Genomic DNA, 12,377 nt, shown 5'->3' with positions numbered 1-12,377 from the left:
CTGGGTGAGGTGGTGCTTCCATGACCAGGTGGCCCAGCCTTGGGTCAAGGGAATCGGTCAGTTTGGAGATAAGCAGTGCTGGTGGAATGCTGCCTGGGTCAGAGCTCTCTCTAGGGCAGTGGCTCTCCGATTTTGCCGCACATGAGCGTCAGCTGTCGGGCTTTTAAGACTGCCGTCCAGGCTGCACCCCAGGGGGATTAAATCAGAATCTCTACGGGTGGGACCCAGACATCGGTATTTTCTAAAGCCCCCTTAGAATATTCCAACAGGCAGCCAGGGTTGAAAGTCCAGAGCATAGGGGGTCACAGACCTCCATGCCCACAGAGGAGGCCCTGCCGGTCACGTGACCAGCCTGCCCTAAGACATTTGGGAGGAGTGAGGACTGCGGTCGCCTGGAAAGCACCTGTCCTAGTTGCAGATTTTCAGCTTTTAAAAAAGAACACACCATTTGAGCCAAATGCAACACAGCTGTGAGCTGGATCTGGCCCACGGGACATGGGTTTGCAAACCCCGCCTGGGCGAACACTGCCAGAGGCCGCAGGGGGCTCTGAGCATTGGGGAAACGGAGCTGGGCCTCAGGAAGGGCTGCAAAAGCCATCAGCCGGGGCCTTCCCCAGGCTTCCCCCTCCATCCCGTCCCCTTCCCGCCCCGCTCTATCTCCCCAGATGTGACTGTTCATTGGTTTTTATTTATTTTACACGCTTTGACATTTCAGGTGCCTCGAAAAATGTATTTTAACACGCCGCTCCAGCAGACGTTGGATTTCATCTTGGCAGAAAGTTCTTCGCACTGATTCCTGCTGACAGGGCCGTGGTGGGAACCCCCCCGGGTGGGTTCCCCTGTGTCATGGGAAGGAAGCAGACCGGGCCGGGGTTCTGCAGGACCCCTCTCCTCCCGCAGACTGTCTCGCCACTGGGGCGTGGCCTTCCTGCAGGTCGGCCGGCTTGGGCTTCGCTGCAGAAGCGGGTTGGCCGTGTGATTTGGAAGCCGTAGGTCCCAGCGCCACTGCGTTCCTTTACGTTCTCTGGATTCAGAAGTCGTTGACTAAACTGGGTGTGGCCTTGACGAGGCCGGACGTGTCCCGTCGCATCTCCCTCCCGGCTCCTCCCCACCCGTGATTAGTAAGTCCTTCCAGTCCTACACGGAGGCCCTAGCAAAGCCCTAGATCGAGGCCGGCCGGGACACAGACTGAATGAACCACACAGACTTCCCGTGGGGCAAGTCTGCATTTCTTTCCAGAAACGTCCCACCTTGCCCTGAGTGCTGTTCCTCTATCAGCTTGGCCACTGAATGCCTTCCACAAAGAAAATCCCTCAGATCAAGGACAGTGAAGAGACGGGCGCCTAGTGATCATTGCATAAGAATAAGCACCCGTGGAACCGGGAATGAACGGATGAAAAACACCTCGCCCTGCCCCTAGTTATCACGACTGACAGCCGACACGTTTCTGGGGGGAAAGATGAAGACAGCGTGGGATTCGGTTTTCGGGGTCACTGAACACTTCTGAGCCCGGGGAACAGAGAGGAACAAGTCAGTCCCTGCCCCCAGGGAGCCCCCGCCCCTCGTTCTAACAGGGGTGTACAAAGCCACTCTGTGGGACTGCAGAAGGAAGTGACTAACTTTGCCTTGGGGCACGGGGAATGTCTTGCAGAAGCTGGGACAGGAGGGCTGGGTCTCCGAGGTACGCCCTGTTCCCAGCAGGAGCCTGACTCCAAGTTGGGGACAATGTCTGCCCTCAGGGGAGAGTCCGCTCCTGCCCGGTTTCCCAGCGGTTTCCCAGCTCCGCTTCCCAGACAGCCCTCACCTGGGAGGAGAGGGAATCATCGCCTTCCTTTAAAGGCCAGTCCTCTCCCTCCCCACCTCCCATCACCCGGCTCCCTCGCCCATCCTCCTCCCCCCATCACTTGGGGTACTGAGAACCCAGTGAGGGTTAATGACTCACAAATGAAAAGGCAGAACCTAAGAAAAGCTGGGAATGACAGCTGTGGTATGCCAAGGTGTGTGTGTGGAGTGGGTGCGGCAGGGGTGTCGGTGGTGGGAGAGGTCCAATCCACCAGATGGGGGTCTCTTGTTTTTAAATAAGATTTTTGGGGTGCCTGGGTGGCTCAGTGGGTTAAAGTCTCTGCCTTCAGCTCAGGTCATGGTCTCAGGGTCCTGGGATCCAGCCCCGCATGCTTTGGGCTCTCTGCTCAGCAGGGAGCCTGCTTCCTCCTCTCTTCCTGCCTCTCTGCCTACTTGTGATCTCTGTCTGTCAAATAAATAAAATCTTAAAAATAAATAAATAAAGTAAGATTTTAATTTATTTATCTGACACAGAGACACAGTGAGAGAGGGAACACAAGCAGGAGGAGTGGGAAAGGGAGAAGCAGGCTTCCCGCTGAGCAGGGAGCCTGATGTGGGGCTCAATTCCAGGACCCTGGGACCATGACCTGAACCAAACAAAGGCAGACACTTAAGGACTGAGCCAAGGGGTGCCCCCAGGTTGCGGTCTTTTATCACCGACATTGTTTAGAATCACTGGTGCATGGAGATGCTAAAAAAACAGACTTTGTGTCAACTCAAAGGCAAACAAATAAGCTGATAAGACCTAGTTTTGTTATTTTAAAATTCTCTAGAGACCACATGTTCCTTTATTCCATGCATGGGGGGGGATCCCTCCCGGGGGATTCCCCCCTCCCCTGCTCCCTCCCCACGTTTGTTACTAAATAAAATAACTTCCTGAAAAATTCAGAAAAAAAAAACCCTGAAAATTCAAGAGCACTGTCCATGCCTCAGAGTTTCGAAGAGGATCTGGAGGTCTGTGTGCCTGGCGTGCTGCACCGGCAGGAGGGACTGGGACACAGTTTGCTAACTTTAACCCGCCCTGAGCATAAGGTGCTTGGAAGATCCACCCCTCCAACAGCCCAGCGGCTGCCCACCCCTATCTTGCTCTCCAGATGGGAACCCAAGAGGCAATGGGATTGGGAAACAGGGAAGGAGATCTAGGGGGTCCAAGGAGCCCCATGTCTTCAAGGATCAGGAGGGGCAAGAAATCTTGGGGACTACTTGGACCCTTTTGGGAGGACTGAGCGCAGCCTGATGAGGAGGTAAAGGAACTTTCCCAGATGATAATAGCAAGACGTTTGTTTGGACCCAGAAGTTTAAAGTTATTGTTAAATAGACTCTGGAAAGTCTTACAGGACTTTATAGCCAGGACACCTGGGCGGCTCAGTCGGTTCTGTGTCTTCTTTTGGCTAGACATGATCTCAGGGTCCTGGGATGGAGCCCTGCTGAGGGCTCCTTGCCCGGTGGGGAGTCTACTTCTCCCTCTCCCTCTGCTCCCTTCTTGCACACTCTCTCGCTCTCTTTTTCACTCAAATAAACAAAATCTTAAACAAAAAACTTTATAGCCAGAAAGTTTAGATTTGAATATTATGAGCTTGGGCATGTGGCTTACACTCTCTGTGCCTCAGTTTCTCATTCTAAAGTGGGGATAACAGTAGGACCTAGCATATTGGGTTGCCGTGAGGAGTAAGTAAGTTAATACAGGGAACGCACCTGGGAGTAGCTATTCTCGCTGGTGAAGAACCCCCCCGCCACTAAGGTGTTCAAGTCTGGTGTCCTTACCTGCTCAGTGATGTGGGGTCTCTGAAGTCTCTCCCAGATAAAATATTTAGAGAAATGAAAAATTTCTCTAAGAACGTTTGCTGCTCTTCAAGAAGCACCTTCTCCTTGAAGCTGCCACGTTTCCTCAAAAGCAGAGCGCCTCTGGTTAGCAGAATCGTGCACTTTTACGGTAGGAATGAACAGAGCGAATATTATTGTGGGAACAGGGCAGAGAGAGTGGGGCCCCTAGGCATCTCTGCCCCATTCTGCAGTTTGCTCCCGGTTTCCATTTCCTGTACATCAGAGTGTCATCGCGGAAAACGGAGTGTCCCCCTCAATTTTACATGACATTCCTTTAGAAAAGTGCAAATTGTTTCCTTATTACAAAAGCACTGCATAGTACTTGCAGAAAAACCAGCTTGAAAGCAAAAACAAACAAACAAACAAACAAACAAACAAAAAACCAAAACCCCACAAAAAAACCCATCTTATTCTCATCACCCAGAGACACCTTCTGTAACCCCAGGTGTATGGCTTTCTGGATCTGTTATATCACAGACAGAGCTTAAAAACACTTGGCTCACTAGATAAATAATTTTTTAACCTGTATTTTCCATTTGACTGGATATCATGAGCATCTTTCCATGGCAATAAATATTAATTCTACAACATCATTTTGAATGGCTGAGGACATTTCATTTCATTTCAATGGCCAAGGACCATCTTTCAATACAACTCTGACTGTTTCGCAGCTCCTTTCTGATGCTGGAAATCTTAACAGGCTTGTTGATCAACCACCTGCTGGAAAGTTGCTTGGAGGAACTCTTAACTCTTTCTTTCTTTTCCTTTTTTTTTTTTTGGTGGTGGTGGTGGGGAGGGGTAGAGGGAGAGAGACAGTCTCAAGCAGGCTCCACGCCCAGCACAGGGCTGACCTGGGGTTGATCTCATGACCCTGAGATCATGACCTGAGCTGAAATCCAGAGTCAGATGCTTAACTGAGCCGCCCAGGTGTCCCTGAACTATTGCTTTAGTATAAAATCATGTCAGTGATGTCGTGGGATCCAAGGATACAAAAGGATACATCCGCTTTAAAGGTTTAAGATGAACATTGCCAGGTCATCCCTCTCCCTTCCTGAAGTCTGCCATCTCATCTACCAAAGATTGTTTTTTAAAACTCTTTGCCAAATTTTTTGGCAAAAAAAAAAAAAAAAAAAAAAAAAGTCCCTTAGTTTAACTTCTATTTTTGGTAGGTAATTAGACTGACTATTTTAAGTACATTTTCCAAGCAAGGTGTATTTCAGCTTTTAAGAACTCCCAGTTCCGGTCTTTTTATTTTATTTATTTATTTTTTTTAAGATTTATTTATTTGACAGAGACACAGTGAGAGGGAACACAAGCAGGGGGAATGGGAGAGAGAGGGGGAAGCAGGCTCGCTGCTGAGCAGAGAGCCCGATGTGGGGCTCGATACCAGGACCTTGAGATCATGACCTGAGCTGAAGGCAGAGGCTTAACCCACTGAGCCCCCCCAGATGCCCCCCAGTTTAGGTCTTTAATCCAGTTTCCTTAAGTGTTGGTCTTTTTCTTTTGTAATAATTTGTAAAGTCTGAAAGAGTAAGATTATTGACGCTACCATATTTGTTGCAAATAGTGTTTTGAAGTTTACTATTTCTCTCTCAAGTTTCTTTTTTTAGACACATGGAGTCAAATCTAGAATCTTTTCATTTTGAGTGTTGCTCTCCACCCAAGAATACACAGAAAGCCACTTATATTTTCTTTTGGTAAGCTTTAGGGTTACATTTAAAAATTGATGTCTGGTTAATATAGCATTTAACTTGCCATTTTAAAATGTAGAATTCAGTGGTTTTTAGCATATTCACAAGGTCATGCAACTATCATCACCGTCTAATTCCTAAACATTTTCATCACCCCCCCCCCAGAAACCCCACACCGTTACCATCCCTCCGCATTCCCCCTTCTCCCAACCTTTGAACACCACTCATCTGCTTTCTGTCTCTATGGATTTGCCTATCCCAGATCTTTGATGTAAATGAAACCATACACTATGTGGCCTTTTGCGTCTGGCTTCTTTCATTTAGCATCATGTTCCCAAGGTTCCTCTATGTTCTAGGACGGATCAATACGTTGTTCCTTTTTTATAGTTTCCTATAAAAGAACGTATAGAAACTTTTTAAAGTTTCCATTGTATGGATATACATTTTCTTTATCTGTCCATCAATCATTTTAATTTTATAAGACACTTTCTAGTCCTCCGCAGTTCTTAAAGTGGATTCTTAGGACCTTCAGCGTCGCCTGGGAACTTGTTCAAAATGCCAATTTTCACGTCTCACCCGGACACATTGAATTATAACCCCTTGGGGCGTGGAGCTTAGCAAACTGTGTTTTAACAAGTTTTCCAGGTCACTCTGAGGCAGACTTGTTTGAGAACCACTAGTAACACCGTCACTCTTTCTTGGCTTTTCTAAGGTGTATGACTTCCTCTGGCCAAAGTCTAGTATTTAAAACACATATATCCAGGTTCTAATTTTGTGACTTGTTAGGCTTGCAAAGTGTGCTTTCCTCCACACTTCTTTCATTGTTAGGGTTGGTAGGCAGCTGATATTTAAATATTTCTCTCCTCTGTTTCTCTTGTTTATAAATTTAGTCTGCGGGGTTAGATACAGATTCTTCTTTTTCTTCAAAATGTAGATTCTCTTCCAGAAAAAGATGTTCACATTTGTATTCAACTGTATGTTCCTGAGAAGGTCATCTGTTTAAGCCGGTGTTGGGGCTCATCGTAATTGCCCCGTTATTCTCTTTTATACCTGGAATAGCTGTAGAACACAAAAAACTACAATTCCCAGCATGCCCTGCTACCCAGGGTCTTTTGTCTCCATTGCTTCACTTCTGGGAACCACGACTCAGGATATCCAGAATTTGTCACCATGTGCCTGACCTCCTTCTGCCAGGGTGGTCCTTCTCTGTGTAGAGATGGGTGGGGTGGATGGGGCAGACACGGCACCCAGAAGGTAGAGGGCTAGCTGCCTGGTTTTCTGGTGATGACAAGGAACCTACAGATCTCTCCCTTTCTTTTCTTCTGCTGGTCTCTGTTTCGAAACCCAAACAGAGATCTGGAGCCAGATCATTCCCTGAGCTTAAAAATGACAGTAATTTTATGAAGTTTTTGCTCTAACTTACTAATATCGGTTTCCCTGAGATTTTGTCTTTTTCTTGGGGCAAGGGGTGTCTCAGTTTTCAGCAATGTGAATTTAAAAAACACATTTCCCTGTGTCCTCATGGGCGTGTTAGTGGCCGGTTGAGAGACTGTTGGGTGTGGTGGCCACACACCAGTTTGAAACGGACCAGCACATTCACTGCAGGGCCTGAGTCTCCGGAGAGTCTCTGTACCTCAGGTTTAAGAAATCACAGTTGAGGTGGGCACGTGGCTGGCTCAGTGGGTAGAGCGTGTGATTCTCCATCTCAGGGTCATGAGTTCAAGTCCCCTATTGGGCATGGAGCCTACTTGAAAAAAAAAAAGATTAAAAAAAATCACAGTTAGTGTGAAAAGGAAAGAGTACAACATGAAAAGAGATCTTTGGACTCCCAGAATTCCATTGGCAAGAAGCACATAAAATCACGCAGCTGCAAACCTAGGTCACCTTTCCTGGAAAAGGAAGACACAGTCGGAGGCGGGACCAAGAGCCATGAGGATCACTCCTGAGCAGGTACAAGACTGAATCCTAGTCAGGGAACTTCCAACATTTGTCCAGCTGCATTTCAGGACTGCTACTGGGCAATGGCTTTGGGGTGCCTCCTCTTTTACTCCCTTTCCAACAGGTACATCTATGGTGGCTGCCCTGTGCCCGTACCATCACTGTATGTTGGGTGTGTGTGTCGGGAGGGGATGGTGCAGATAACTGGGATCTTTAGCTTATAGTGAGAGGAAGTGTATTCAAGGACTATCCCTGAAGAGCTTCATCTGCCCCTGAACTTGATTCAGCTTATGAGAGTCTAGGATTTAAGCTGATGCTCACATGGGGGAGAATTCTGGTGGCCTTGGAAGGCGACAACTGTCTTTCAAGGGGTGGACATGAATTCCCCTCCCTTTGAGTGTGGGCTGGACTTCATGACTCGTTTCTGATGACTCGAATATGGTAGGAAAGGTGACGTGGGACTTCGGAGACTAAGGGATAAACACCACTGAGGCTGTTCCTTCCACTCCTTCTCACTTGCTCTGGGGGATGCCAGCCCCCATATTGTGAGGACACTCAAGCTGTCCTACAGAGAGATCCACATGGTGAGAACTCGGGCCTCCTTCCCACGGGCATGTCACCAGGTCATCCTGGGGGTGGAGACCACAGACCCAGGTAAGGTTCAGGAGACTGGAGCTCCTGCCTACATCTTGCTTGAAACCTCATGAGAGACTCTGAGTAGTACTTCCTGGCTACATTGCTCCTTGATTCCTGACCTATGGAAGCTCCACGATGACGAACAGTTGCTGTGTTTTGGGGTAGTTTGTTACACAGCAGCAGAGAACTAATACACAGGTGCCCTGTCATTGCGGCAGAGCTTGAACCCTGATACCTTTTGTTTATTTATTTATTTTTAGAGGGCGAGAGCGGGGCGGGTGGAGAGAGAGACTCTCAAGCAGGCTGCACGCCCAGCATGGACCCTGACGTGAGGCTTGATCTCACGACCCTGCGATCATGACCTGAGTCAAAATCAAGAGTCAGACACTCAACTGACTAAGCCACCCAGGTGCCCCTTTTGGTCCTTGACATGGAAAGAAGGATCCAGGCCAAGGTCTCTCGAGGGACAGTGCAGGTGGCAGAGCTATGCCCAGAGAGAGGTACCTGTGTCATAGCTGAAACAGGCAATAAATCGTTACAGACTGAAACTTGTACAGTCAGCACCCGAATCAAGAGACCAGTTTACTATCAGCACCCCAGAACTTCCCCTCGTGTTCCCCTCCAGTCCTTACGCTTCTAAGGGAGGTCACTATCTTGACCTCTAACAGCAAACACTAGTGTTGCCTTTTATTGAACTTTACCTAAAGGAGATTATACTCTTTTGTGTCTGGTGTCTTTTACTCAACATTGTGTTAATGACATTTAGCCAAGTTGTTGCCTGTCATGGTAGATTGTCATTGTCATTGCCCTGTAGTATTCTATTGTGTGAAATCCTACAATTTATTATCTGTTCTGCTAGGGACAGGCTTCTGGATGGTTTCCAGCTTCGGGCTATTATAAATGGTCCAACTAGGACCCCGCAAAGATAAGTTTTATGATATACGTGCGTAAAGATTGACAAGTGAACGTGCAGATGACTTTCCATAGCTTGATTTTTGGACACGAGAAAGAGGAAGCAAAAGGTGGTAATCATCAAAATCTGGGTTCCCAAAAGCTAATCTGAATCACGAAAGGGTTCCCATTGGAACCTTTCGTTCTTGCCTATTCACTGCTTGCCTGCCGTGTGTTTAACACTCTTGAAAATATTACATGTCAGTTATGCCTTAATTAGAAAAAACTATCTCGGGGGAGACGCTGGTCCTGTTCTCCGGGAGTTTTCTAGAGAGCGCAGAGTAGGATGCTGGGGCGAGGATCCACGGAGCTGGAGAGCAGGGCAGAATTCTGCAGAAGCCGCAGAGACACTTTAACGAAGGGAGTCAGGGACATTCAGGGGGGCTTCTTGGAACGTGGGTCTTGGATAATAGACACAATTAGATACTCAAAGTTGGGCCTGGGGTGGATAAAAGGACATCTCGAGGGGGAGGAAACGGGAGGAGGAGAGTCACAGAAGTTGACGTGACTTGTAGATAACCCACCTCATTAAAAATGATTTGAGGAACCTCGGGGGTGGGGAACGCGTCTTCACTCCAGCATCCCCATTGTTAAAATGCACGCATGGCAATTTTTCTTTTTCTCCTGTAAGGAAACCTCACATCAGATGCCGCTTTCTTTTGAACCCAAGCTTATTTTATCAAAGATGAGTATGTCAGAAATAGAGACTTGGTTTAAGTTCAAAGATGCCAAGTTCATCCACTCACCATGGAACAGCTCTTGCACGTGTACGTCACTGTCCCACTCCCCCGGGGACCTGGGTGGGCGAGGGACGACTCCAGACAGAGCAGTCCCCGGCCATTCTAATACTACAGCAGTCCCCACGGTGTGGCTGTGAAATACTTAAGCAGCACAGTCCTGGAGAGGCCTTGCCACAGGAAGCTCGCTGAAGCTGATGATCTCTGCACGGTGGAGGAGACATTTTCAAGTTGTTCTCAAGTTGTTCACCGAAAAACCCCCCTTGACCGTGGTGGTGGTTAGGGAGGCGGACTGCTGAAGGGAAGGAGTTTCTGGGCCAGGTGTGCATGGCACTAAGCCGTGGCCCTGCTGGGGCCGCACGAGGGGCCTCCGCGGGACTCTGTGTGCACGGTCTGTGCAGTAGCTAGCCAGCCAGCTACCCAGTGCTATATCGATGTGCTTCTAGTGTACACTCTGAGCTGGGGGCACAGAGATACAGCCATCACTATCGATATGACAACAACACAAATGGGGGGGTGCTCCCCATACAGTCTGTGTCGAATATGGCATGGCACAGGACCCAGAAAGGGGCACCTCGGTGGAGTAAGTCCAAGAGGAGGCCAAGAGAAGAAGAGGTTCAACTAGCACTCACGAGACTTTTCTCCCCCCCGTAGAGCTGAGGGCCTCAGCGTGCCCAACTGGATGTGGACATCAGAACGCCCCATGTTGTAGAGCATTTGCATTATAGGGACACACACACACACACACACACCCCCCGGCTGATTCTTCTGGAAGCTGCGATGAATTCAGGGCTCAGTAGTAGGAGGTGCCTGGATGAGACCAGCCCAACTGAGGAAAAGACTCAACACAGTAATTCTTCCTGCTATCTTGAAGGTCCTGAGAAAGCCTTCTCGGAACATTGCCGGGCAAAGAGGACTGCAGCCCGGGGACCAGAGCCCATTGTACAAACGGGATGCCCACCAGGGTTGCTCGGTCTGACCAGGAGGGCCCCACGATGTGGCGAAAAAGAAGCTCGCCCACCTCCTGGGTGTTCTCTCCCAGGGTGTGTTCTAGTTCTGCCAAAAACACCAGCTCCCCCAACACGGGGAGTCTGTGTGACGTCGCTGCGCGGACAGTCGGCCTCCACAAGCAGTGAACTTGGCCACGAAGAAGGCAAAGCCCACTCTTCTCCCACGGAAACACATCCTACCTCCCTGGGGTTCTCAAAGTTACCTGCTGAGTTCCGCCTTGCCCAAGTCCCCCTGTGAGCGCAGACGCGGTGACCCTTCGGATGTGCCCTTTGCCCCGGGCGCTCACGGAAGGAACCTCTTCTCCAGGGCATCTTTAAGGGCTGCCTGTTGTCAGCACGGCCAGACACCCAGGGCCCTCGGGGAGCCTAAGGAAATTCAGCTCCTCGATCTGCAGTTAGAGAAGCTAAGGGATGCGCTCATTCAAAACCCTGCATCGCTGGTAGCCACGTGCCCAGCAGGCCTCCCCCCGGCCCTGCTCTAAGCAAAACAGCTCTGCCCGCGTCGTGCAGATGGGGAATGGACAGCAGAGATGCTGTGACCCGTCCAGGTCCCACCGACGGTCAGTGTCGGACCCTGGCAAAAACAGCTCTTGTTCTGGACTCTTCCATTAGCTTTCTTGCGCCAAGCGTCCCCTTCTCCTGCCCCCCTCCAAACGGAACTGGAAATCCTCCCAAGTGGGTGCATATCTAAGCATAAAAGTAGAGTAGTGACGAGCTGAACCCTCCAGAAAAGGTATGCCCATGCTGCTGAGGCCAGTGTCCCGCTGGGCAGGGGCTCGTGGGGACGGCTGGGAGAGGGCAGCTGGACGGGCAAGTCCACCGAGGACGGTCGCAGAAGGGAGACACCGGGCACCGGAACACTCAGCAGGGTTTAATCCCGTCTCCCTCGGCCCTTTCTTTTGGTATTTCCTGAGGACGGTGCGGGGCCTGCAGGGACTAGCTCTGGGTCTGACTAAGCGTTTTCTCCTCGAGCAAGCTCCAGCGTGGGCCTCATTCCTGGACGGGAGTAAGACCCGGCAGAGGCGCCTCGAGGAGGAGAGCCGAGGCTCTGGGCCCGAGGCCTGGGTGTCCTTCAGCGCAGGGGGAGAGCCTGAAGGCGTGTGGCTGTCCGTCGACAGGTGCCGGAGCTCAGCCTCGAGGCTCCAGGAGGGCTTCAGAAGCGAGACCAAGCCGAGAGGTGTCCCCCATGGCCAGAGACAAAGTTTCCCTCCGGGACCATTTCCTCCTCAATCATGAGATATTGGCTCTGGGAGGACCCCGACGTACCGTGACATGGGAGGGGTCAAAAATCCCTTAATCTGAACCTTGACTCGGGGGTCCGCTGTGCAAGTTTGGGGCCATTTTCAAAATTGCTGTCGTTTGCGTGTGCTGTGTGTTTGTGAAGCAGCAAGGCCCCCAAATCAAAATGCCTTTCCTCCTGCTCTCCGGTGACAGAGAGACCAGAACAGCGGGGACGTGCACTGGTGGGCTGTTGACAACGCGGGGAAGACCGGGAGCCTTCTGGAAAGCTGGTTGTGTCCTAACCCCTCGGTCTGGGTGGGGGCACTGAGGGATTTGTGCATGTGTGAAAACTAAACAATCACCAAGGTGTACACTTAGCGTATTTGTGCATTTTACTCGACACAAATGATGCCTTCATGCGAAAGAAAAGTTAGAATTTTAAACGCCCTTTTCCTGGCTTCGATAAACCGGTAGTTTGGGAAGGGGGACTTTGATTTCCAGAAGCTCCAACATATGTAACTTACACG

This window comes from Martes martes (genome assembly GCF_963455335.1).
Source record: "Martes martes genome assembly, chromosome: 7".
In the NCBI taxonomy this organism is placed as follows: Eukaryota; Metazoa; Chordata; class Mammalia; order Carnivora; family Mustelidae; genus Martes; species Martes martes.
The sequence above is the reverse complement of the archived record's forward strand: the minus strand, read 5'-3'. Positions refer to the sequence as shown.